A 23,811-nucleotide genomic window follows, 5' to 3' on the forward strand; every position below is an offset into this window, starting at 1 on the left:
ATTGAAACAGAGTTTTGCAGTGGGTGTTAATCTGATTCTTAAGTCATTCTCTTCTCATGCAACAAGGAAGAGGAAATAGTAGAACCAATAAAGAAAGGAAGAACTATGTCAGAAGTGGGATTTGAACCCACGCCTCCAGAGGAGACTGCGACCTGAACGCAGTGCCATAGACCACTCGGCCATCCTGACATATACCTATCGCACTATTTTTAAGAAAAATGTAATATTATGAAGTGAAATTTGTGAATCTTGCACAAACTGGCTACTTTGTTTAGCTTATGGGATTGATTGGATCCTATTTTAATGTACCCAAGTGGGGTTTATGTTCATGACCAATACAAAGAACATGACATTGATCTCTTTGGTAGGTTTCAGGCCCCTATTTTTAAAGAGAAAACAGTGTGATCTTTTCTTGATACATAGCAAAATTGTGGATTGATTGATACATTTTTTTCCATGGTGGAATTGGAAACAGAATTTTGCAGAGAGTGTTCATCTAATTCTTAAGTCATTCTTTTTTCATGCAACAAGGAAGAGGAAATAGTAGAACCAATAAAGAAAGGAAGAACTATGTCAGAAGTGGGATTTGAACCCACGCCTCCAGAGGAGACTGCGACCTGAACGCAGCGCTAACGACCACTCGGCCATCCTGACATATAGCTATCGCACTATTTTTAAGAAAAATTTAATATTATGAAGTGAAATTTGTGAATCTTGCACAAACTGGCTACTTTGTTTAGCTTATGGGATTGATTGGATCCTATTTTAATGTACCCAAGTGGGGTTTATATTCATGACCAATACAAAGAACATGACATTGATCTCTTTGGTAGGTTTCAGGCCCCTATTTTGACAGAGAAAACAGTGTGATCTTTTCTTGATACATAGCAAAATTGTGGATTGATTGATACATTTTTTCCATGGTGGAATTGTAAACAGAATTTTGCAGAGAGTCTTCATCTAATTCTTAAGTCATTCTTTTTTCATGCAACAAGGAAGAAGAATTGAAGAACAAATAAGAAAAGAAAGAGTCATGTCAGAAGTGGGATTTGAACCCACGCCTCCAGAGGAGACTGCGACCTGAACGCAGCGCCTTAGACCGCTCGGCCATCCTGACATATATCACACTATTTTTTTAAAAAGTGATATAGTACGAAATCCCCTCTCTAACGATACAATGGTCATATTGTAGAAACTATTGATTTAAAGACTGTATCAATTGCTTTTCCATTCATTTTGAAAGTGGTTCTAATGTATAAAGTAGGATTTATTTTCTCTTTTGAGGATTAGAATTCAAATGCCCAGAGTTTGTTTGCTGATGCATTTTCACTCACTGTTGAGTAAAATTTGTGAAGATTGCACAAACTGGCTACTTCCTTTAGCTTGTGGGATTCATTGGATTCTATTATAATGAACCCAAGTGGGGTTTATTTTCATGACCAATGGCTTAGAAGAGCAGTTTTCTTAAGTTAGAAAAAGGGCTCCCAAATTCTTAATTTGGGAGGTATTTTATTTAGCAAAATATAAATCAAGAAGTATGAAGCAGACAATACAAAAAGCATGATATTGATGTCAGTGGTAGGTTTCAAGCCCTTATTTGTACAAAGAATAGTGTGCTATTTTCTTGCTATATAAAAATATAATGGATTGATGCCTTTTTGAATGGTGGAAATTGAAACAGAGTTTTGCAGTGGGTGTTAATCTGATTCTTAAGTCATTCTCTTCTCATGCAAAAAGGAAAAGGAAATAGTAGAACCAATAAAGAAAGGAAGAACTATGTCAGAAGTGGGATTTGAACCCACGCCTCCAGAGGAAACTGCGACTAAAGACCACTCGGCCATCCTGACATATAGCTATCGCACTATTTTTAAGAAAAATTTAATATTATGAAGTGAAATTTGTGAATCTTGCACAAACTGGCTACTTTGTTTAGCTTATGGGATTGATTGGATCCTATTTTAATGTACCCAAGTGGGGTTTATGTTCATGACCAATACAAAGAACATGACATTGATCTCTTTGGTAGGTTTCAGGCCCCTATTTTTAAAGAGAAAACCGTGTGATCTTTTCTTGATACATAGCAAAATTGTGGATTGATTGATACATTTTTTACATGGTGGAATTGGAAACAGAATTTTGCAGATAGTGTTCATCTAATTCTTAAGTCATTCTTTTTTCATGCAACAAGGAAGAAGAATTGAAGAACAAATAAGAAAAGAAAGAGTCATGTCAGAAGTGGGATTTGAACCCACGCCTCCAGAGGAGACTGCGACCTGAACGCAGCGCCTTAGACCGCTCGGCCATCCTGACATATATCACACTAACTTTTTAAAAAGTGATATAGTACGAAATCCCCTCTCTAACGATACAATGGTCATATTGTAGAAACTATTGATTTAAAGACTGTATCAACTGCTTTTCCATTCATTTTGAAAGTGGTTCTAATGTATAAAGTAGGATTTCTTTTCTCTTTTGAGGATTAGAATTCAAATGCCCAGAGTTTGTTTGCTGATGCATTTTCACTCACTGTTGAGTAAAATTTGTGAAGATTGCACAAACTGGCTACTTCCTTTAGCTTGTGGGATTCATTGGATTCTATTATAATGAACCCAAGTGGGGTTTATTTTCATGACCAATGGCTTAGAAGAGCAGTTTTCTTAAGTTAGAAAAATGCCTCCCAAATTCTTAATTTGGGAGGTATTTTATTTAGCGAAATATAAATCAAGAAGTATGGAGCAGATAATACAAAAAGCATGATATTGATGTCAGTGGTAGCTTTCAAGCCCTTTTTTGTACAAAGAATAGTGTGCTATTTTCTTTCTATATAAAAACATAATGGATTGATGCATTTTTGAATGGTGGAAATTGAAACAGAGTTTTGCAGTGGGTGTTAATCTGATTCTTAAGTCATTCTCTTCTCATGCAACAAGGAAGAGGAAATAGTAGAACCAATAAAGAAAGGAAGAATTATGTCAGAAGCGGGATTTGAACCCACGCCAAGAGAGGAGACTGCGACCTGAACGTAGCGCCATAGACCACTCGGCCATCCTGACATATACCTATCGCACTATTTTTAAGAAAAATTTAATATTATGAAGTGAAATTTGTGAATCTTGCACAAACTGGCTACTTTGTTTAGCTTATGGGATTGATTGGATCCTATTTTAATGTTTCCAAGTGGGGTTTATGTTCATGACCAATACAAAGAACATGACATTGATCTCTTTGGTAGGTTTCAGGCCCCTATTTTGACAGAGAAAACAGTGTGATCTTTTCTTGATACATAGCAAAATTGTGGATTGATTGATACATTTTTTACATGGTGGAATTGGAAACAGAATTTTGCAGAGAGTGTTCATCTAATTCTTAAGTCATTCTTTTTTCATGCAACAAGGAAGAAGAATTGAAGAACAAATAAGAAAAGAAAGAGTCATGTCAGAAGTGGGATTTGAACCCACGCCTCCAGAGGAGACTGCGACCTGAACGCAGCGCCTTAGACCGCTCGGCCATCCTGACAGATATCACACTAACTTTTTAAAAAGTGATATAGTACGAAATCCCCTCTCTAACGATACAATGGTCATATTGTAGAAACTATTGATTTAAAGACTGTATCAACTGCTTTTCCATTCATTTTGAAAGTGGTTCTAATGTATAAAGTAGGATTTCTTTTCTCTTTTAAGGATTAGAATTCAAATGCCCAGAGTTTGTTTGCTGATGCATTTTCACTCACTGTTGAGTAAAATTTGTGAAGATTGCACAAACTGGCTACTTCATTTAGCTTGTGGGATTCATTGGATTCTATTATAATGAACCCAAGTGGGGTTTATTTTCATGACCAATGGCTTAGAAGAGCAGTTTTCTTAAGTTAGAAAAATGCCTCCCAAATTTTTAATTTGGGAGGTATTTTATTTAGCGAAATATAAATCAAGAAGTATGGAGCAGATAATACAAAAAGCATGATATTGATGTCAGTGGTAGGTTTCAAGCCCTTATTTGTACAAAGAATAGTGTGCTATTTTCTTGCTAAATAAAAATATAATGGATTGATGCCTTTTTGAATGGTGGAAATTGAAACAGAGTTTTGCAGTGGGTGTTAATCTGATTCTTAAGTCATTCTCTTCTCATGCAAAAAGGAAAAGGAAATAGTAGAACCAATAAAGAAAGGAAGAACTATGTCAGAAGTGGGATTTGAACCCACGCCTCCAGAGGAGACTGTGACCAAAGACCACTCGGCCATCCTGACATATAGCTATCGCATTATTTTTAAGAAAAATTTAATATTATGAAGTGAAATTTGTGAATCTTGCACAAACTGGCTACTTTGTTTAGCTTATTGGATTGATTGGATCCTATTTTAATGTACCCAAGTGGGGTTTATGTTCATGACCAATACAAAGAACATGACATTGATCTCTTTGGTAGGTTTCAGGCCCCTATTTTTAAAGAGAAAACAGTGTGATCTTTTCTTGATATATAGCAAAATTGTGGATTGATTGATACATTTTTTTCCATGGTGGAATTGGAAACAGAATTTTGCAGAGAGTGTTCATCTAATTCTTAAGTCATTCTTTTTTCATGCAACAAGGAAGAAGAATTGAAGAACAAATAAGAAAAGAAAGAGTCCTGTCAGAAGTGGGATTTGAACCCACGCCTCCAGAGGAGACTGCGACCTGAACGCAGCGCCTTAGACCACTCGGCCATCCTGACATATATCACACTAATTTTTTTGCACAAACTGGCTACTTTGTTTAGCTTATGGGATTGATTGGATCCTATTTTAATGTACCCAAGTGGGGTTTATGTTCATGACCAATACAAAGAACATGACATTGATCTCTTTGGTAGGTTTCAGGCCCCTATTTTTAAAGAGAAAACAGTGTGATCTTTTCTTGATACATAACAAAATTGTGGATTGATTGATACATTTTTTTCCATGGTGGAATTGGAAACAGAATTTTGCAGAGAGTGTTCATCTAATTCTTAAGTCATTCTTTTTTCATGCAACAAGGAAGAAGAATTGAAGAACAAATAAGAAAAGAAAGAGTCCTGTTAGAAGTGGGATTTGAACCCACGCCTCCAGAGGAGACTGCGACCTGAACGCAGCGCCATAGACCGCTCGGCCATCCTGACATATATCACACTAACTTTTTAAAAAGTGATATAGTACGAAATCCCCTCTCTAACGATACAATGGTCATATTGTAGAAACTATTGATTTAAAGACTGTATCAATTGCTTTTCCATTCATTTTGAAAGTGGTTCTAATGTATAAAGTAGGATTTATTTTCTCTTTTGAGGATTAGAATTCAAATGCCCAGAGTTTGTTTGCTGATGCATTTTCACTCACTGTTGAGTAAAATTTGTGAAGATTGCACAAACTGGCTACTTCCTTTAGCTTGTGGGATTCATTGGATTCTATTATAATGAACCCAAGTGGGGTTTATTTTCATGACCAATGGCTTAGAAGAGCAGTTTTCTTAAGTTAGAAAAATGCCTCCCAAATTCTTAATTTGGGAGGTATTTTATTTAGCAAAATATAAATCAAGAAGTATGAAGCAGACAATACAAAAAGCATGATATTGATGTCAGTGGTAGCTTTCAAGCCCTTTTTTGTACAAAGAATAGTGTGCTATTTTCTTTCTATATAAAAACATAATGAATTGATGCATTTTTGAATGGTGGAAATTGAAACAGAGTTTTGCAGTGGGTGTTAATCTGATTGTTAAGTCATTCTCTTCTCATGCAACAAGGAAGAGGAAATAGTAGAACCAATAAAGAAAGGAAGAACTATGTCAGAAGTGGGATTTGAACCCACGCCTCCAGAGGAGACTGCGACCTGAACGCAGCGCCATAGACCACTCGGCCATCCTGACATATAGCTATCGCACTATTTTTAAGAAAAAATTAATATTATGAAGTGAAATTTGTGAATCTTGAACAAACTGGCTACTTTGTTTAGCTTATGGGATTGATTGGATCCTATTTTAATGTACCCAAGTGGGGTTTATGTTCATGACAATACAAAGAACATGACATTGATCTCTATGGTAGGTTTCAGGCCCCTATTTTTAAAGAGAAAACAGTGTGATCTTTTCTTGATACATAGCAAAATTGTGGATTGATTGATACATTTTTTTCCATGGTGGAATTGGAAACAGAATTTTGCAGAGAGTGTTCATCTAATTCTTAAGTCATTCTTTTTTCATGCAACAAGGAAGAGGAAATAGTAGAACCAATAAAGAAAGGAAGAACTATGTCAGAAGTGGGATTTGAACCCACGCCTCCAGAGGAGACTGTGACCTGAACGCAGCGCCATAGACCACTCGGCCATCCTGACATATACCTATCGCACTATTTTTAAGAAAAAATTTATATTATGAAGTGAAATTTGTGAATCTTGCACAAACTGGCTACTTTGTTTAGCTTATGGGATTGATTGGATCCTATTTTAATGTACCCAAGTGGGGTTTATGTTCATGACCAATACAAAGAACATGACATTGATCTCTTTGGTAGGTTTCAGGCCCCTATTTTTAAAGAGAAAACAGTGTGATCTTTTCTTGATACATAACAAAATTGTGGATTGATTGATACATTTTTTTCCATGGTGGAATTGGAAACAGAATTTTGCAGAGAGTGTTCATCTAATTCTTAAGTCATTCTTTTTTCATGCAACAAGGAAGAAGAATTGAAGAACAAATAAGAAAAGAAAGAGTCCTGTCAGAAGTGGGATTTGAACCCACGCCTCCAGAGGAGACTGCGACCTGAACGCAGCGCCATAGACCGCTCGGCCATCCTGACATATATCACACTAACTTTTTAAAAAGTGATATAGTACGAAATCCCCTCTCTAACGATACAATGGTCATATTGTAGAAACTATTGATTTAAAGACTGTATCAATTGCTTTTCCATTCATTTTGAAAGTGGTTCTAATGTATAAAGTAGGATTTATTTTCTCTTTTGAGGATTAGAATTCAAATGCCCAGAGTTTGTTTGCTGATGCATTTTCACTCACTGTTGAGTAAAATTTGTGAAGATTGCACAAACTGGCTACTTCCTTTAGCTTGTGGGATTCATTGGATTCTATTATAATGAACCCAAGTGGGGTTTATTTTCATGACCAATGGCTTAGAAGAGCAGTTTTCTTAAGTTAGAAAAATGCCTCCCAAATTCTTAATTTGGGAGGTATTTTATTTAGCAAAATATAAATCAAGAAGTATGAAGCAGACAATACAAAAAGCATGATATTGATGTCAGTGGTAGCTTTCAAGCCCTTTTTTGTACAAAGAATAGTGTGCTATTTTCTTTCTATATAAAAACATAATGGATTGATGCATTTTTGAATGGTGGAAATTGAAACAGAGTTTTGCAGTGGGTGTTAATCTGATTGTTAAGTCATTCTCTTCTCATGCAACAAGGAAGAGGAAATAGTAGAACCAATAAAGAAAGGAAGAACTATGTCAGAAGTGGGATTTGAACCCACGCCTCCAGAGGAGACTGCGACCTGAACGCAGCGCCATAGACCACTCGGCCATCCTGACATATAGCTATCGCACTATTTTTAAGAAAAAATTAATATTATGAAGTGAAATTTGTGAATCTTGAACAAACTGGCTACTTTGTTTAGCTTATGGGATTGATTGGATCCTATTTTAATGTACCCAAGTGGGGTTTATGTTCATGACAATACAAAGAACATGACATTGATCTCTATGGTAGGTTTCAGGCCCCTATTTTTAAAGAGAAAACAGTGTGATCTTTTCTTGATACATAGCAAAATTGTGGATTGATTGATACATTTTTTTCCATGGTGGAATTGGAAACAGAATTTTGCAGAGAGTGTTCATCTAATTCTTAAGTCATTCTTTTTTCATGCAACAAGGAAGAGGAAATAGTAGAACCAATAAAGAAAGGAAGAACTATGTCAGAAGTGGGATTTGAACCCACGCCTCCAGAGGAGACTGCGACCTGAATGCAGCGCTAACGACCACTCGGCCATCCTGACATACAGCTATCGCACTATTTTTAAGAAAAATTTAATATTATGAAGTGAAATTTGTGAATCTTACACAAACTGGCTACTGAACGCAGCGCCATAGACCACTCGGCCATCCTGACATATAGCTATCGCACTATTTTTAAGAAAAATTTAATATTATGAAGTGAAATTTGTGAATCTTGCACAAACTGGCTACTTTGTTTAGCTTATGGGATTGATTGGATCCTATTTTAATGTACCCAAGTGGGGTTTATGTTCATGACCAATACAAAGAACATGACATTGATCTCTTTGGTAGGTTTCAGGCCCCTATTTTTAAAGAGAAAACAGTGTGATCTTTTCTTGATACATAGCAAAATTGTGGATTGATTGATACATTTTTTTCCATGGTGGAATTGGAAACAGAATTTTGCAGAGAGTGTTCATCTAATTCTTAAGTCATTCTTTTTTCATGCAACAAGGAAGAAGAATTGAAGAACAAATAGGAAAAGAAAGAGTCCTGTCAGAAGAGGGATTTGAACCCACGCCTCCAGAGGAGACTGCAACCTGAACGCAGCGCCTTAGACCACTCGGCCATCCGGACATATATCACACTAATTTTTTAAAAGTGATATAGTACGAAATCCCCTCTCCAACGATACAATGGTCATATTGTAGAAACTATTGATTTAAAGACTGTATCAATTGCTTTTCCATTCATTTTGAAAGTGGTTCTAATGTATAAAGTAGGATTTATTTTCTCTTTTGAGGATTAGAATTCAAATGCCCAGAGTTTGTTTGCTGATGCATTTTCACTCACTGTTGAGTAAAATTTGTGAAGATTGCACAAACTGGCTACTTCCTTTAGCTTGTGGGATTCATTGGATTCTATTATAATGAACCCAAGTGGGGTTTATTTTCATGACCAATGGCTAAGGCTTAGAAGAGCAGTTTTCTTAAGTTAGAAAAAGGCCTCCCAAATTCTTAATTTGGGAGGTATTTTATTTAGCAAAATATAAATCAAGAAGTATGGAGCAGACAATACAAAAAGCATGATATTGATGTCAGTGGTAGCTTTCAAGCCCTTTTTTGTACAAAGAATAGTGTGCTATTTTCTTTCTATATAAAAACATAATGGATTGATGCATTTTTGAATGGTGGAAATTGAAACAGAGTTTTGCAGTGGGTGTTAATCTGATTCATAAGTCATTGTCTTCTCATGCAACAAGGAAGAGGAAATAGTAGAACCAATAAAGAAAGGAAGAACTATGTCAGAAGAGGGATTTGAACCCACGCCTCCAGAGGAGACTGCGATCTGAACGCAGCGCCTTAGACCACTCGGCCATCCTGACATATATCACACTAACTTTTTAAAAAGTGATATAGTACGAAATCCCCTCTCTAACGATACAATGGTCATATTGTAGAAACTATTGATTTAAAGACTGTATCAATTGCTTTTCCATTCATTTTGAAAGTGGTTCTAATGTATAAAGTAGGATTTATTTTCTCTTTTGAGGATTAGAATTCAAATGCCCAGAGTTTGTTTGCTGATGCATTTTCACTCACTGTTGAGTAAAATTTGTGAAGATTGCACAAACTGGCTACTTCCTTTAGCTTGTGGGATTCATTGGATTCTATTATAATGAACCCAAGTGGGGTTTATTTTCATGACCAATGGCTTAGAAGAGCAGTTTTCTTAAGTTAAAAAAGTGCCTCCCAAATTCTTAATTTGGGAGGTATTTTATTTAGCAAAATATAAATCAAGAAGTATGAAGCAGACAATACAAAAAGCATGATATTGATGTCAGTGGTAGCTTTCAAGCCCTTTTTTGTACAAAGAATAGTGTGCTATTTTCTTTCTATATAAAAACATAATGGATTGATGCATTTTTGAATGGTGGAAATTGAAACAGAGTTTTGCAGTGGGTGTTAATCTGATTCTTAAGTCATTCTCTTCTCATGCAACAAGGAAGAGAAAATAGTAGAACCGATAAAGAAAGGAAGAACTATGTCAGAAGTGGGATTTGAACCCACGCCTCCAGAGGAGACTGCGACCTGAACGCAGCGCCATAGACCACTCGGCCATCCTGACATATAGCTATCGCACTATTTTTAAGAAAAATTTAATATTATGAAGTGAAATTTGTGAATCTTGCACAAACTGGCTACTTTGTTTAGCTTATGGGATTGATTGGATCCTATTTTAATGTACCCAAGTGGGGTTTATGTTCATGACCAATACAAAGAACATGACATTGATCTCTTTGGTAGGTTTCAGGCCCCTATTTTTAAAGAGAAAACAGTGTGATCTTTTCTTGATACATAGCAAAATTGTGGATTGATTGATACATTTTTTTCCATGGTGGAATTGGAAACAGAATTTTGCAGAGAGTGTTCATCTAATTCTTAAGTCATTCTTTTTTCATGCAACAAGGAAGAAGAATTGAAGAACAAATAGGAAAAGAAAGAGTCCTGTCAGAAGTGGGATTTGAACCCACGCCTCCAGAGGAGACTGCAACCTGAACGCAGCGCCTTAGACCGCTCGGCCATCCTGACATATATCACACTAATTTTTTAAAAGTGATATAGTACGAAATCCCCTCTCCAACGATACAATGGTCATATTGTAGAAACTATTGATTTAAAGACTGTATCAATTGCTTTTTCCATTCATTTTGAAAGTGGTTCTAATATATAAAGTAGGATTTATTTTCTCTTTTGAGGATTAGAATTCAAATGCCCAGAGTTTGTTTGCTGATGCATTTTCACTCACTGTTGAGTAAAATTTGTGGAGATTGCACAAACTGGCTACTTCATTTAGCTTGTGGGATTCATTGGATTCTATTATAATGAACCCAAGTGGGGTTTATTTTCATGACCAATGGCTTAGAAGAGCAGTTTTCTTAAGTTAGAAAAAGGCCTCTCAAATTCTTAATTTGGGAGGTATTTTATTTAGCAAAATATAAATCAAGAAGTATGGAGCAGACAATACAAAAAGCATGATATTGATGTCAGTGGTAGCTTTCAAGCCCTTTTTTGTACAAAGAATAGTGTGCTATTTTCTTTCTATATAAAAACATAATGGATTGATGCATTTTTGAATGGTGGAAATTAAAACAGAGTTTTGCAGTGGGTGTTAATCTGATTCATAAGTCATTGTCTTCTCATGCAACAAGGAAGAGGAAATAGTAGAACCAATAAAGAAAGGAAGAACTATGTCAGAAGAGGGATTTGAACCCACGCCTCCAGAGGAGACTGCGATCTGAACGCAGCGCCTTAGACCACTCGGCCATCCTGACATATATCACACTAACTTTTTAAAAAGTGATATAGTACGAAATCCCCTCTCTAACGATACAATGGTCATATTGTAGAAACTATTGATTTAAAGACTGTATCAATTGCTTTTCCATTCATTTTGAAAGTGGTTCTAATGTATAAAGTAGGATTTATTTTCTCTTTTGAGGATTAGAATTCAAATGCCCAGAGTTTGTTTGCTGATGCATTTTCACTCACTGTTGAGTAAAATTTGTGAAGATTGCACAAACTGGCTACTTCCTTTAGCTTGTGGGATTCATTGGATTCTATTATAATGAACCCAAGTGGGGTTTATTTTCATGACCAATGGCTTAGAAGAGCAGTTTTCTTAAGTTAAAAAAGTGCCTCCCAAATTCTTAATTTGGGAGGTATTTTATTTAGCAAAATATAAATCAAGAAGTATGAAGCAGACAATACAAAAAGCATGATATTGATGTCAGTGGTAGCTTTCAAGCCCTTTTTTGTACAAAGAATAGTGTGCTATTTTCTTTCTATATAAAAACATAATGGATTGATGCATTTTTGAATGGTGGAAATTGAAACAGAGTTTTGCAGTGGGTGTTAATCTGATTCTTAAGTCATTCTCTTCTCATGCAACAAGGAAGAGAAAATAGTAGAACCGATAAAGAAAGGAAGAACTATGTCAGAAGTGGGATTTGAACCCACGCCTCCAGAGGAGACTGCGACCTGAACGCAGCGCCATAGACCACTCGGCCATCCTGACATATAGCTATCGCACTATTTTTAAGAAAAATGTAATATTATGAAGTGAAATTTGTGAATCTTGCACAAACTGGCTACTTTGTTTAGCTTATGGGATTGATTGGATCCTATTTTAATGTACCCAAGTGGGGTTTATGTTCATGACCAATACAAAGAACATGACATTGATCTCTTTGGTAGGTTTCAGGCCCCTATTTTTAAAGAGAAAACAGTGTGATCTTTTCTTGATACATAGCAAAATTGTGGATTGATTGATACATTTTTTTCCATGGTGGAATTGGAAACAGAATTTTGCAGAGAGTGTTCATCTAATTCTTAAGTCATTCTTTTTTCATGCAACAAGGAAGAAGAATTGAAGAACAAATAGGAAAAGAAAGAGTCCTGTCAGAAGTGGGATTTGAACCCACGCCTCCAGAGGAGACTGCAACCTGAACGCAGCGCCTTAGACAGCTCGGCCATCCTGACATATATTGCACTAATTTTTTTAAAGTGATATAGTACGAAATCCCCTCTCCAAAGATACAATGGTCATATTGTAGAAACTATTGATTTAAAGACTGTATCAATTGCTTTTCCATTCATTTTGAAAGTGGTTCTAATGTATAAAGTAGGATTTATTTTCTCTTTTGAGGATTAGAATTCAAATGCCCAGAGTTTGTTTGCTGATGCATTTTCACTCACTGTTGAGTAAAATTTGTGAAGATTGCACAAACTGGCTACTTCCTTTAGATTGTGGGATTCATTGGATTCTATTATAATGAACCCAAGTGGGGTTTATTTTCATGACCAATGGCTTAGAAGAGCAGTTTTCTTAAGTTAGAAAAAGGCCTCCCAAATTCTTAATTTGGGAGGTATTTTATTTAGCAAAATATAAATCAAGAAGTATGGAGCAGACAATACAAAAAGCATGATATTGATGTCAGTGGTAGCTTTCAAGCCCTTTTTTGTACAAAGAATAGTGTGCTATTTTCTTTCTATATAAAAACATAATGGATTGATGCATTTTTGAATGGTGGAAATTGAAACAGAGTTTTGCAGTGGGTGTTAATCTCATTCTTAAGTCATTGTCTTCTCATGCAACAAGGAAGAGGAAATAGTAGAACCAATAAAGAAAGGAAGAACTATGTCAGAAGTGGGATTTGAACCCACGCCTCCAGAGGAGACTGCGACCTGAACGCAGCGCCTTAGACCGCTCGGCCATCCTGACATATATCACACTAACTTTTTAAAAAGTGATATAGTACGAAATCCCCTCTCTAATGATACAATGGTCATATTGTAGAAACTATTGATTTAAAGACTGTATCAATTGCTTTTCCATTCATTTTGAAAGTGGTTCTAATGTATAAAGTAGGATTTATTTTCTCTTTTGAGGATTAGAATTCAAATGCCCAGAGTTTGTTTGCTGATGCATTTTCACTCACTGTTGAGTAAAATTTGTGAAGATTGCACAAACTGGCTACTTCCTTTAGCTTGTGGGATTCATTGGATTCTATTATAATGAACCCAAGTGGGGTTTATTTTCATGACCAATGGCTTAGAAGAGCAGTTTTCTTAAGTTAGAAAAATGCCTCCCAAATTCTTAATTTGGGAGGTATTTTATTTAGCAAAATATAAATCAAGAAGTATGGAGCAGACAATACAAAAAGCATGATATTGATGTCAGTGGTAGCTTTCAAGCCCTTTTTTGTACAAAGAATAGTGTGCTATTTTCTTTCTATATAAAAACATAATGGATTGATGCATTTTTGAATGGTGGAAATTGAAACAGAGTTTTGCAGTGGGTGTTAATCTCATTCTTAAGTCATTGTCTTCTCATGCAACAAGGAAGAGGAAATAGTAGAACCAATAAAGAAAGGAAGAACTATGTCAGAAGTGGGATTTGAACCCACGCCTCCAGAGGAGACTGCGACCTGAACGCAGCGCCTTAGACCGCTCGGCCATCCTGACATATATCACACTAACTTTTTAAAAAGTGATATAGTACGAAATCCCCTCTCTAATGATACAATGGTCATATTGTAGAAACTATTGATTTAAAGACTGTATCAATTGCTTTTCCATTCATTTTGAAAGTGGTTCTAATGTATAAAGTAGGATTTATTTTCTCTTTTGAGGATTAGAATTCAAATGCCCAGAGTTTGTTTGCTGATGCATTTTCACTCACTGTTGAGTAAAATTTGTGAAGATTGCACAAACTGGCTACTTCCTTTAGCTTGTGGGATTCATTGGATTCTATTATAATGAACCCAAGTGGGGTTTATTTTCATGACCAATGGCTTAGAAGAGCAGTTTTCTTAAGTTAGAAAAATGCCTCCCAAATTCTTAATTTGGGAGGTATTTTATTTAGCAAAATATAAATCAAGAAGTATGAAGCAGACAATACAAAAAGCATGATATTGATGTCAGTGGTAGCTTTCAAGCCCTTTTTTGTACAAAGAATAGTGTGCTATTTTCTTTCTATATAAAAACATAATGGATTGATGCATTTTTGAATGGTGGAAATTGAAACAGAGTTTTGCAGTGGGTGTTAATCTGATTCTTAAGTCATTCTCTTCTCATGCAACAAGGAAGAGGAAATAGTAGAACCAATAAAGAAAGGAAGAACTATGTCAGAAGTGTGATTTGAACCCACGCCTCCAGAGGAGACTGCGACCTGAACGCAGCACCATAGACCACTCGGCCATCCTTACATATAGCTATCGCACTATTTTTAAGAAAAATTTTATATTATGAAGTGAAATTTGTGAATCTTGCACAAACTGGCTACTTTGTTTAGCTTATGGGATTGATTGGATCCTATTTTAATGTACCCAAGTGGGGTTTATGTTCATGACCAATACAAAGAACATGACATTGATCTCTTTGGTAGGTTTCAGGCCCCTATTTTTAAAGAGAAAACAGTGTGATCTTTTCTTGATACATAGCAAAATTGTGGATTGATTGATACATTTTTTTCCATGGTGGAATTGGAAACAGAATTTTGCAGAGAGTGTTCATCTAATTCTTAAGTCATTCTTTTTTCATGCAACAATTAAGAAGAATTGAAGAACAAATAAGAAAAGAAAGAGTCATGTCAGAAGTGGGATTTGAACCCACGCCTCCAGAGGAGACTGCGACCTGAACGCAGCGCCTTAGACCGCTCGGCCATCCTGACATATATCACACTAACTTTTTAAAAAGTGATATAGTACGAAATCCCCTCTCTAACGATACAATGGTCATATTGTAGAAACTATTGATTTAAAGACTGTATCAATTGCTTTTCCATTCATTTTGAAAGTGGTTCTAATGTATAAAGTAGGATTTATTTTCTCTTTTGAGGATTAGAATTCAAATGCCCAGAGTTTGTTTGCTGATGCATTTTCACTCACTGTTGAGTAAAATTTGTGAAGATTGCACAAACTGGCTACTTCCTTTAGCTTGTGGGATTCATTGGATTCTATTATAATGAACCCAAGTGGGGTTTATTTTCATGACCAATGGCTTAGAAGAGCAGTTTTCTTAAGTTAGAAAAATGCCTCCCAAATTCTTAATTTGCGAGGTATTTTATTTAGCAAAATATAAATCAAGAAGTATGAAGCAGACAATACAAAAAGCATGATATTGATGTCAGTGGTAGCTTTCAAGACCTTTTTTGTACAAAGAATAGTGTGCTATTTTCTTGCTATATAAAAATATAATGGATTGATGCCTTTTTGAATGGTAGAAATTGAAACAGAGTTTTGCAGTGGGTGTTAATCTGATTCTTAAGTCATTCTCTTCTCATGCAAAGAGGAAAAGGAAATAGTAGAACCAATAAAGAAAGGAAGAACTATGTCAGAAGTGGGATTTGAACCCACGCCTCCAGAGGAGACTGCGACCATAGACCACTCGGCCATCCTGACATATAGCTATCGCACTATTTTTAAGAAAAATTTAATATTATGAAGTGAAATTTGTGAATCTTGCACAAACTGGCTACTTTGTTTAGTTTATGGGATTGATTGGATCCTATTTTAATGTACCCAAGTGGGGTTTATGTTCATGACCAATACAAAGAACATGACAATGATCTCTTTGGTAGGTTTCAGGCCCCTATTTTTAAAGAGAAAACAGTGTGATCTTTTCTTGATACATAGCAAAATTGTGGATTGATTGATACATTTTTTACATGGTGGAATTGGAAACAGAATTTTGCAGAGAGTGTTCATCTAATTCTTAAGTCATTCTTTTTTCATGCAACAAGGAAGAAGAATTGAAGAACAAATAAGAAAAGAAAGAGTCTTGTCAGAAGTGGGATTTGAACCCACGCCTCCAGAGGAGACTGCGACCTGAACGCAGCGCCTTAGACCGATCGGCCATCCTGACATATATCACACTAATTTTTAAAAGTGATATAGTACGAAATCCCCTCTCCAACGATACAATGGTCATATTGTAGAAACTATTGATTTAAAGACTGTATCAATTGCTTTTCCATTCATTTTGAAAGTGGTTCTAATGTATAAAGTAGGATTTATTTTCTCTTTTGAGGATTAGAATTCAAATGCCCAGAGTTTGTTTGCTGATGCATTTTCACTCACTGTTGAGTAAAATTTGTGAAGATTGCACAAACTGGCTACTTCCTTTAGCTTGTGGGATTCATTGGATTCTATTATAATGAACCCAAGTGGGGTTTATTTTCATGACCAATGGCTTAGAAGAGCAGTTTTCTTAAGTTAGAAAAATGCCTCCCAAATTCTTAATTTGGGAGGTATTTTATTTAGCAAAATATAAATCAAGAAGTATGAAGCAGACAATACAAAAAGCATGATATTGATGTCAGTGGTAGCTTTCAAGCCCTTATTTGTACAAAGAATAGTGTGCTATTTTCTTTCTATATAAAAACATAATGGATTGATGCATTTTTGAATGGTGGAAATTGAAACAGAGTTTTGCAGTGGGTGTTAATCTGATTCTTAAGTCATTCTCTTCTCATGCAACAAGGAAGAGGAAATAGTAGAACCAATAAAGAAAGGAAGAACTATGTCAGAAGTGGGATTTGAACCCACGCCTCCAGAGGAGACTGCGACCTGAACGCAGCGCCATAGACCACTCGGCCATCCTGACATATACCTATCGCACTATTTTTAAGAAAAATTTAATATTATGAAGTGAAATTTGTGAATCTTACACAAACTGGCTACTTTGTTTAGCTTATGGGATTGATTGGATCCTATTTTAATGTACCCAAGTGGGGTTTATGTTCATGACCAATACAAAGAACATGACATTGATCTCTTTGGTAGGTTTCAGGCCCCTATTTTGACAGAGAAAACAGTGTGATCTTTTCTTGATACATAGCAAAATTGTGGATTGATTGATACATTTTTTACATGGTGGAATTGGAAACAGAATTTTGCAGAGAGTGTTCATCTAATTCTTAAGTCATTCTTTTTTCATGCAACAAGGAAGAGGAATTGAAGAACAAATAAGAAAAGAAAGAGTCCTGTCAGAAGTGGGATTTGAACCCACGCCTCCAGAGGAGACTGCGACCTGAACGCAGCGCCTTAGACCGCTCGGCCATCCTGACATATTTCACACTAATTTTTTTAAAAGTGATATAGTACGAAATCCCCTCTCCAACGATACAATGGTCATATTGTAGAAACTATTGATTTAAAGACTGTATCAATTGCTTTTCCATTCATTTTGAAAGTGGTTCTAATGTATAAAGTAGGATTTATTTTCTCTTTTGAGGATTAGAATTCAAATGCCCAGAGTTTGTTTGCTGATGCATTTTCACTCACTGTTGAGTAAAATTTGTGAAGATTGCACAAACTGGCTACTTCCTTTAGCTTGTGGGATTCATTGGATTCTATTATAATGAACCCAAGTGGGGTTTATTTTCATGACCAATGGCTTAGAAGAGCAGTTTTCTTAAGTTAGAAAAAGGCCTCCCAAATTCTTAATTTGGGAGGTATTTTATTTATTTTTTTTTTTTTTTTTAATTAAGTTTTATTTAATCACACAAATTACATGGTTAAAGTATATCCATTACATCATTATTATATTTTCACATTTGATAGACTTTACAATAAGAAGATAGCCCATTACCCCCACCCTCCCCCTGCCCTAAAAGAGACGAAGACAAAGAGAACAAAAAAAAAAAAGATGGGTCGGCCACACCTTATTCATATGTCAACATAACATCAAGCTGCATAGTACATAAAAGACTAAAAAATAAATACTTGTTATTACACGATGGGGTATAAGTCAACATATAGGGCCCATGAGAGGTCACTCCCAGATATATCCAACTGCCGCACTTCAAATCCAGACTACAATAATCCTGTCCTACACAGAGAAAGTAAGTACTAAAATAAATAAATAAATAAATATATCTAACCAACAAGTGTACACATATCTTACGTCCTAATCTTAATTATATAATAATTTTCTAAATAAATACATTCTACTAATACCTCCCTAGATATCCCTTAATATTATCCAAATACAGATATTTCCTGCTGTCTACCCCACTCTTAGACTAAAAAGATATTTGTGATTCTGTGTTTCCAAAACAAACGTGTCAACTCAAATCCAAAAACTGTTCTTACAAACTATTTTATAAACTAATTAAGTGCACTTAGTTAGAACTCCAAAGAGTACCCAATTATTCAATCTATACAGTAGTAGTTCAGTGCAAATGTCCAATCTCTATTATACCATACAAATATATGTGATTCTATGTTTCCTCAACGAAAAAAACAAACACAGTAAAAGAAAAAGATAAACGTTTTTAAACATGCATTAGTGGTACAGAGTAATACTTCGAGGCTTTCCATAAACCCCAAATCTTGTGAAATTTTTCGCTAACTCCCCTTGTAGCATACACAAATCTCTCGTGTGAACAGGTATTATTAACTAGTTTTAACCATTCTCCAACCGTTGGGGCTAAGGGGGCCATCCACCACCTGGCGACAATAACCTTCGCAATGGCTGACAGGTTCCAAGCTAACTTTTTCCATTCTCCCCCGTAGACCCCTTGCTCCCAAACCCCAAGTAATAAACTAGTGGGGGTGATAGTGTTCCGGGGGATTCCAACATCCACCATTAGATTAACGATTTCATCCCAGAAGGATTTTACAACTCTACACTCCCATAGCATATGCCAGAAAGTCCCCACACCTTCCTTGCACTTAGGGCATATCTCAGAATAGGAGCTCTCTACTTTCTTTAGTCTCACTGGGGTTATATAGCTTCTGTGCAGAATATTAAACTGCACCTGCTGAATAGGGAATGAGGTAGTAGCGCCGCTGGGAGAGGACAATACCTCACTCCAGGAGCTTAGGGACACCTGGGGAACATCCTCCGTCCAATGTCTTTTTAGTTGCTCCAAATCCTCGCACTGTACCTGGGAGAGTAAGTACCTATATAACTTGGACAGCCTCTTACGGGGACACAATTGCTTCATATATTTCTTACACGGTGAGTCAATAATATTTATCCTTCCCCATCCTTCAGACTGTTGTAACGCACTCCTAACCTGAAGATATCTATAAAACATATGGTTAGGAAGATTATACTGCATTCGTAGCTCACTGAAAGTTCTAAGATGACCTTCCTGGTAAAATTGACCGATAGAGGTTAAACCATATTTTCCCCATACTATACCACCCTGTTGTACCTTGATTCCTTTCAGGGCTACTAATGAAAAAATAGACGTGTCTGGATCTACACCATCAAACCGTATAGTTCTATGCACCCACTTCCAAATCTCAACTGTTTGTTTAATAATGGGGGGCAAGCCACTTCGTAAGTCACCAGACAACAATCTTTGAAGAGGAGTTAAATCCGGGTCCAAGCAGTTTATCAATTTTCCCATCTCTGCTGTGATTTCATTATCCCAAACCCATGCACAGGCATGTGCTAATTGAGCGGCCATATAATATAGCTTCATATTGGGAGACGCCAGGCCTCCCCTGGCCCGATCTCTACTCAATGTGGCCATTTTAATCCTCGGACGTTTATTTCGCCAGATAAAGGAGGATAGAATACTGTCTATTTCCTTAAAATATTCATTTTTAATATAAACTGGAGAATGTTGGAAGACATATAAGAGCCTCGGGAGGACAGACATCTTAATCAGGTTAACCCTTCCTATTTGTGAAATAGGAAGTTTAACCCACCTACGACACTTAACCTTGATTTCTTTAATAAGTGGAACAAGATTATCCCCGATATAATCTTGAGGGACCTTCGAAACACAAATTCCTAAATACCTGAACTTGTTGGTCGGGTAAATTGGTAACCCAGTTTGCACCGTCTGTGAACTATCCCCTAAATACATCAAATTCGACTTTGCCCAATTAATCTTTATCCCTGAGTATTCCCCAAATTCCCTCAACTGAGTCAAAATAACTGGCAGATCTATCTCAGGTTTATCCACCCCTACTAGCAGATCATCTGCATACAGAGAAACCATATTTATTCCATATCCAGAGTCGGTTATACGATCCCTGAGTTTTTCTCTCAATATGCACGCAAGGGGTTCCACTGCCACCGCGAATAATAGCGGTGACAATGGACACCCCTGTCGAGTACCCCTTGCAAGCGGGAAAGAGGATGATATATACCCATTGATTGAGATCCTAGCCACTGGTTTCTGATACATTAGTGTTATCCAGTTGAGAAAGCTCTCCCCAAATCCAAAAGCCTTGAGAACCCCCCAAAGATATTCCCACTCTATTGAATCAAAGGCTTTGTTGGCATCAAAAGATGCCAACGCAGCCCTACCTTTCCTATAATTAACATTTTGGATATACGAGAGGACCCTCCTCAGGTTGATTGCAGTTGACATACCTGCCCTAAAACCCGTTTGGTCAGGGTGCACGATATGGTCAAGCACCGTTCCCAAACGGTTAGCTAATACTTTAGCAAAGATTTTTGCATCAGTTGTCATTATTGAGATCGGTCGGTATGACTCCACCTGAGAAGGATCCTTTCCAGCTTTGGGGATCATTGCTATTGAGGCTGCTGACATTGACGGAGGAAAGTTTCCTTCTTCCACCATCTCCTGAAACAACACCAAAAGAGAAGGGGCCAGGGTTTTTACATATTTTTGGTAAAATTCGCCTGGGAGCCCATCCAACCCCGGAGCTTTATTGGTTGGCAAGGCCTTAATAGCTGCCACAACCTCCTCTAAACTAAATGGGGAATCTAGAAGCTCTCTAAATTCTGAGGGTATTTGAGGCAGTGCAGATGCCTTCAAATATTCAGCAATCTCTTCTTTATTCTTAGCCAGCTGGGATTGGTATATATTGCTAAAATATGAGACAAACTCCGAAACTATCTTGGGTGTGTCACACTCCAGTTCGCCTGATTCCACCCTTATATTAGGAATAATATTGGGAGGGCTATCCTGTTTGGCCAGAAGGGCTAGCCACTTCCCAGCCCTATCTGCACTGGCATATCTGCGATGATCACCGGAAATTAATCTACGACTTGTAACCTCTTGCATATAGTCCTGCCATTCTTTTTGGGCTACAAGCCAGGCATTCCTATCTGCATCCAAGCCGCTCTTCACAAATATTGTCTCAAAATTAGCTACCCTGCTTTCTAGTTCAGTAGCCCTAATCCGATGTCCTTTCTTTATAAACGCAATCTTTTTAATTAGAATCCCTCTAACGAAGGCCTTAAAAGTGTCCCACACCATCGTGCCTTGAACAGAGCCGCGGTTCTCATTAAAAAACTCCTCTATTGCTGCTTCCAACTCCTCCTGCTCCCCTAGTTGGGCCAGCCAATATGGCTGCAGTTTCCAGTACTTGAACCCCTCCTCCTTTGTTAGTTCTAACTGGATAATTACGGGGGAGTGGTCTGAGATTCCTCGCGATTTATACTCAATCAGAGCAACCTTATTAAGGAGACTATCAGACACAAGAATTAAGTCTATTCTAGAAAATACCTTATAGGTAGCTGAATAACATGAGTATTGCTTGCGATCTGGATATTTTAGACGCCAAGGGTCCCACCATCCTATTTCTCTAATAAAGTCATGGAACTTATTACCTTCATTAACTGTCCCCTGGGGTGATTTCCAACGGTCTAGTCGGGAATCCAGAACCTTATTAAAGTCCCCTAAACATATTACCTGACTATCTGGGTAGTTCGCCGAGAACTCTACGGCTTCCTTGATAATATCATAGGAGAACGGTGGGGGTATATACACTGCCAGAATGCACATCCTTGTCTGATTGATACGGCACTCTAAGAATATATACCTGCCCAAGGGATCTATCTTACAAACTCCCGGTATAAAAGCCAAGGCTTTTTTGATCAAAATCGAGACCCCTCTGGACATGGACGAGAAAGGGGCATGGTAGAGGGTACCCAGCCAGGGTCGTTTTAACGAATGTAATTTATCCCCAACCAGATGGGTTTCTTGAAGGCAGATTATATCTGCTTCATAATTTTTACATTGTTTTAACACCAGAGCCCATTTTATTCTCTCATTCAGGCCCCTCACATTCCAGCTCAAAATACGAACTCCCATGTTGACTTAAAGCAACTAAATTGGGTACAAAGAAAGAAACCTATTGCAGCTTGTTCCGCCATTCCAAATTGAGCAAATTGTGACCAGAGAAAACACAAACAAACATATATAACATTACAAATAACACACCCCTCCCCCCACCCCCACCCTGTATACCCATAACCCCTAGGCATACCTTCGTCCCTATATCCCCACCCCCCCTCCCCAAAACAACCCTTCTCTAGGGGCAATTAACTAATAAGCCACTGGAGAGAACTGACCCCCCCTCCCCATGCCCCACCTGCAAAAAACACTGTATTAGGTATATTCAAATTTCTATGAGCCAATCACACACTCGTCATTAGCCCAACCAATCAAAATACATAATTTCTGGTCTGAAAGCGACACCCGAGTATGTTAGTCCAAGACTAATTAGCAAGCACTTGTCTCTTCCCTGGATAGGAACTGTACAGCCAATAGGCCACATCGCTAGGCGAAGAAAAGAATTTTGTTGACCCATCCGCCACTATCCTCAAGTTGGACGGGTACATCATTGAGTATTTCAAACCCAAACCCCGCAGCCGCGTTTTCACATCTTTGAATTTTGCGCGGTCTCGCTGGACCTCAATAGGAAAGTCCGGAAAGGTGGCTATTTTTTTCCCATTATGTGTTAAGTCCTCTTTATCCCTAGCCAGCCGCAACAAGGCATCATGATCTTTGAAGTGCAGGAATTTAGCAATCATGGTTCAAAACGGGGCCCCCGGCACAGGTGGCCACCCTGGGATTCGGTGCGCCCGTTCGATAGCGAACTGGGTAGAGAAGCCTTCTCTACCAAATGATTGTATTATCCACTCTTCCAAAAAATTTTCAGGCTCCCTACCCTCCACACGTTCATCAAAGCCCAAGAACCGAACATTGTTGCGTCTGAGCCTCCCTTCCATATCCGTGAGCTTTTGACGCAGCTCTACAACATTAGATGCCATTGTTTTAACCTGTACATTAAGTGGGGTAACACAGTCCTCCAATAACGATATGCGGTTCTCGGCTTCGGACACCCTTTCTCTTATTTTCTGCGCATCATTTCTTAATAATGAAATGTCCGACTGTACTTTACCCATTTGTTCCAGTAAGCGGGACTCACACTTATTTACAGCCTCCAACACTTGCTGCAAAGTAACATCCGTTTCTGGTTGGGGATTACCACCCTTTACTGGGGTAGTTGCGGGAGTAGTGGACTGGGAACTGCTCCCAAGCTGAGACTGTGTACGGGCATATTTTTCAAGTCTGG

The 23,811-nt window shown here is 37.3% G+C and overlaps 24 non-coding genes across 24 annotated transcripts; all 24 read right to left on the reverse strand.

The window, feature by feature from the left end:
- Positions 1 to 106: 106 nt before the first annotated feature.
- TRNAL-CAG (transfer RNA leucine (anticodon CAG)) lies at positions 107 to 189 on the reverse strand. Its single transcript has one exon. It is a non-coding gene; the product is annotated as a tRNA-Leu (tRNA).
- A 382-nt stretch (positions 190 to 571) lies between these two features.
- TRNAL-CAG (transfer RNA leucine (anticodon CAG)) lies at positions 572 to 654 on the reverse strand. The gene has a single exon. It is a non-coding gene; the product is annotated as a tRNA-Leu (tRNA).
- A 380-nt stretch (positions 655 to 1,034) lies between these two features.
- On the reverse strand, positions 1,035 to 1,117 carry TRNAL-CAG (transfer RNA leucine (anticodon CAG)). Its single transcript has one exon. It is a non-coding gene; the product is annotated as a tRNA-Leu (tRNA).
- Positions 1,118 to 2,227: 1,110 nt separating this feature from the next.
- TRNAL-CAG (transfer RNA leucine (anticodon CAG)) lies at positions 2,228 to 2,310 on the reverse strand. Its single transcript has one exon. It is a non-coding gene; the product is annotated as a tRNA-Leu (tRNA).
- Positions 2,311 to 3,433: 1,123 nt separating this feature from the next.
- Positions 3,434 to 3,516, reverse strand: TRNAL-CAG (transfer RNA leucine (anticodon CAG)). Its single transcript has one exon. It is a non-coding gene; the product is annotated as a tRNA-Leu (tRNA).
- A 1,111-nt stretch (positions 3,517 to 4,627) lies between these two features.
- Positions 4,628 to 4,710, reverse strand: TRNAL-CAG (transfer RNA leucine (anticodon CAG)). The gene has a single exon. It is a non-coding gene; the product is annotated as a tRNA-Leu (tRNA).
- Positions 4,711 to 5,050: 340 nt separating this feature from the next.
- TRNAL-CAG (transfer RNA leucine (anticodon CAG)) lies at positions 5,051 to 5,133 on the reverse strand. Its single transcript has one exon. It is a non-coding gene; the product is annotated as a tRNA-Leu (tRNA).
- Positions 5,134 to 5,793: 660 nt separating this feature from the next.
- Positions 5,794 to 5,876, reverse strand: TRNAL-CAG (transfer RNA leucine (anticodon CAG)). The gene has a single exon. It is a non-coding gene; the product is annotated as a tRNA-Leu (tRNA).
- Positions 5,877 to 6,257: 381 nt separating this feature from the next.
- TRNAL-CAG (transfer RNA leucine (anticodon CAG)) lies at positions 6,258 to 6,340 on the reverse strand. The gene has a single exon. It is a non-coding gene; the product is annotated as a tRNA-Leu (tRNA).
- A 381-nt stretch (positions 6,341 to 6,721) lies between these two features.
- Positions 6,722 to 6,804, reverse strand: TRNAL-CAG (transfer RNA leucine (anticodon CAG)). Its single transcript has one exon. It is a non-coding gene; the product is annotated as a tRNA-Leu (tRNA).
- Positions 6,805 to 7,464: 660 nt separating this feature from the next.
- On the reverse strand, positions 7,465 to 7,547 carry TRNAL-CAG (transfer RNA leucine (anticodon CAG)). The gene has a single exon. It is a non-coding gene; the product is annotated as a tRNA-Leu (tRNA).
- Positions 7,548 to 8,505: 958 nt separating this feature from the next.
- On the reverse strand, positions 8,506 to 8,588 carry TRNAL-CAG (transfer RNA leucine (anticodon CAG)). Its single transcript has one exon. It is a non-coding gene; the product is annotated as a tRNA-Leu (tRNA).
- Positions 8,589 to 9,253: 665 nt separating this feature from the next.
- On the reverse strand, positions 9,254 to 9,336 carry TRNAL-CAG (transfer RNA leucine (anticodon CAG)). Its single transcript has one exon. It is a non-coding gene; the product is annotated as a tRNA-Leu (tRNA).
- A 660-nt stretch (positions 9,337 to 9,996) lies between these two features.
- TRNAL-CAG (transfer RNA leucine (anticodon CAG)) lies at positions 9,997 to 10,079 on the reverse strand. The gene has a single exon. It is a non-coding gene; the product is annotated as a tRNA-Leu (tRNA).
- A 381-nt stretch (positions 10,080 to 10,460) lies between these two features.
- TRNAL-CAG (transfer RNA leucine (anticodon CAG)) lies at positions 10,461 to 10,543 on the reverse strand. The gene has a single exon. It is a non-coding gene; the product is annotated as a tRNA-Leu (tRNA).
- Positions 10,544 to 11,203: 660 nt separating this feature from the next.
- Positions 11,204 to 11,286, reverse strand: TRNAL-CAG (transfer RNA leucine (anticodon CAG)). Its single transcript has one exon. It is a non-coding gene; the product is annotated as a tRNA-Leu (tRNA).
- A 660-nt stretch (positions 11,287 to 11,946) lies between these two features.
- TRNAL-CAG (transfer RNA leucine (anticodon CAG)) lies at positions 11,947 to 12,029 on the reverse strand. Its single transcript has one exon. It is a non-coding gene; the product is annotated as a tRNA-Leu (tRNA).
- A 381-nt stretch (positions 12,030 to 12,410) lies between these two features.
- Positions 12,411 to 12,493, reverse strand: TRNAL-CAG (transfer RNA leucine (anticodon CAG)). Its single transcript has one exon. It is a non-coding gene; the product is annotated as a tRNA-Leu (tRNA).
- Positions 12,494 to 13,152: 659 nt separating this feature from the next.
- Positions 13,153 to 13,235, reverse strand: TRNAL-CAG (transfer RNA leucine (anticodon CAG)). The gene has a single exon. It is a non-coding gene; the product is annotated as a tRNA-Leu (tRNA).
- A 660-nt stretch (positions 13,236 to 13,895) lies between these two features.
- TRNAL-CAG (transfer RNA leucine (anticodon CAG)) lies at positions 13,896 to 13,978 on the reverse strand. The gene has a single exon. It is a non-coding gene; the product is annotated as a tRNA-Leu (tRNA).
- Positions 13,979 to 15,102: 1,124 nt separating this feature from the next.
- On the reverse strand, positions 15,103 to 15,185 carry TRNAL-CAG (transfer RNA leucine (anticodon CAG)). The gene has a single exon. It is a non-coding gene; the product is annotated as a tRNA-Leu (tRNA).
- A 1,110-nt stretch (positions 15,186 to 16,295) lies between these two features.
- On the reverse strand, positions 16,296 to 16,378 carry TRNAL-CAG (transfer RNA leucine (anticodon CAG)). Its single transcript has one exon. It is a non-coding gene; the product is annotated as a tRNA-Leu (tRNA).
- Positions 16,379 to 17,036: 658 nt separating this feature from the next.
- TRNAL-CAG (transfer RNA leucine (anticodon CAG)) lies at positions 17,037 to 17,119 on the reverse strand. The gene has a single exon. It is a non-coding gene; the product is annotated as a tRNA-Leu (tRNA).
- A 380-nt stretch (positions 17,120 to 17,499) lies between these two features.
- On the reverse strand, positions 17,500 to 17,582 carry TRNAL-CAG (transfer RNA leucine (anticodon CAG)). Its single transcript has one exon. It is a non-coding gene; the product is annotated as a tRNA-Leu (tRNA).
- Positions 17,583 to 23,811: the final 6,229 nt, after the last annotated feature.

Source organism: Crinia signifera, chromosome 1, assembly GCF_055691185.1.
Source record: "Crinia signifera chromosome 1, ASM5569118v1, whole genome shotgun sequence".
In the NCBI taxonomy this organism is placed as follows: Eukaryota; Metazoa; Chordata; class Amphibia; order Anura; family Myobatrachidae; genus Crinia; species Crinia signifera.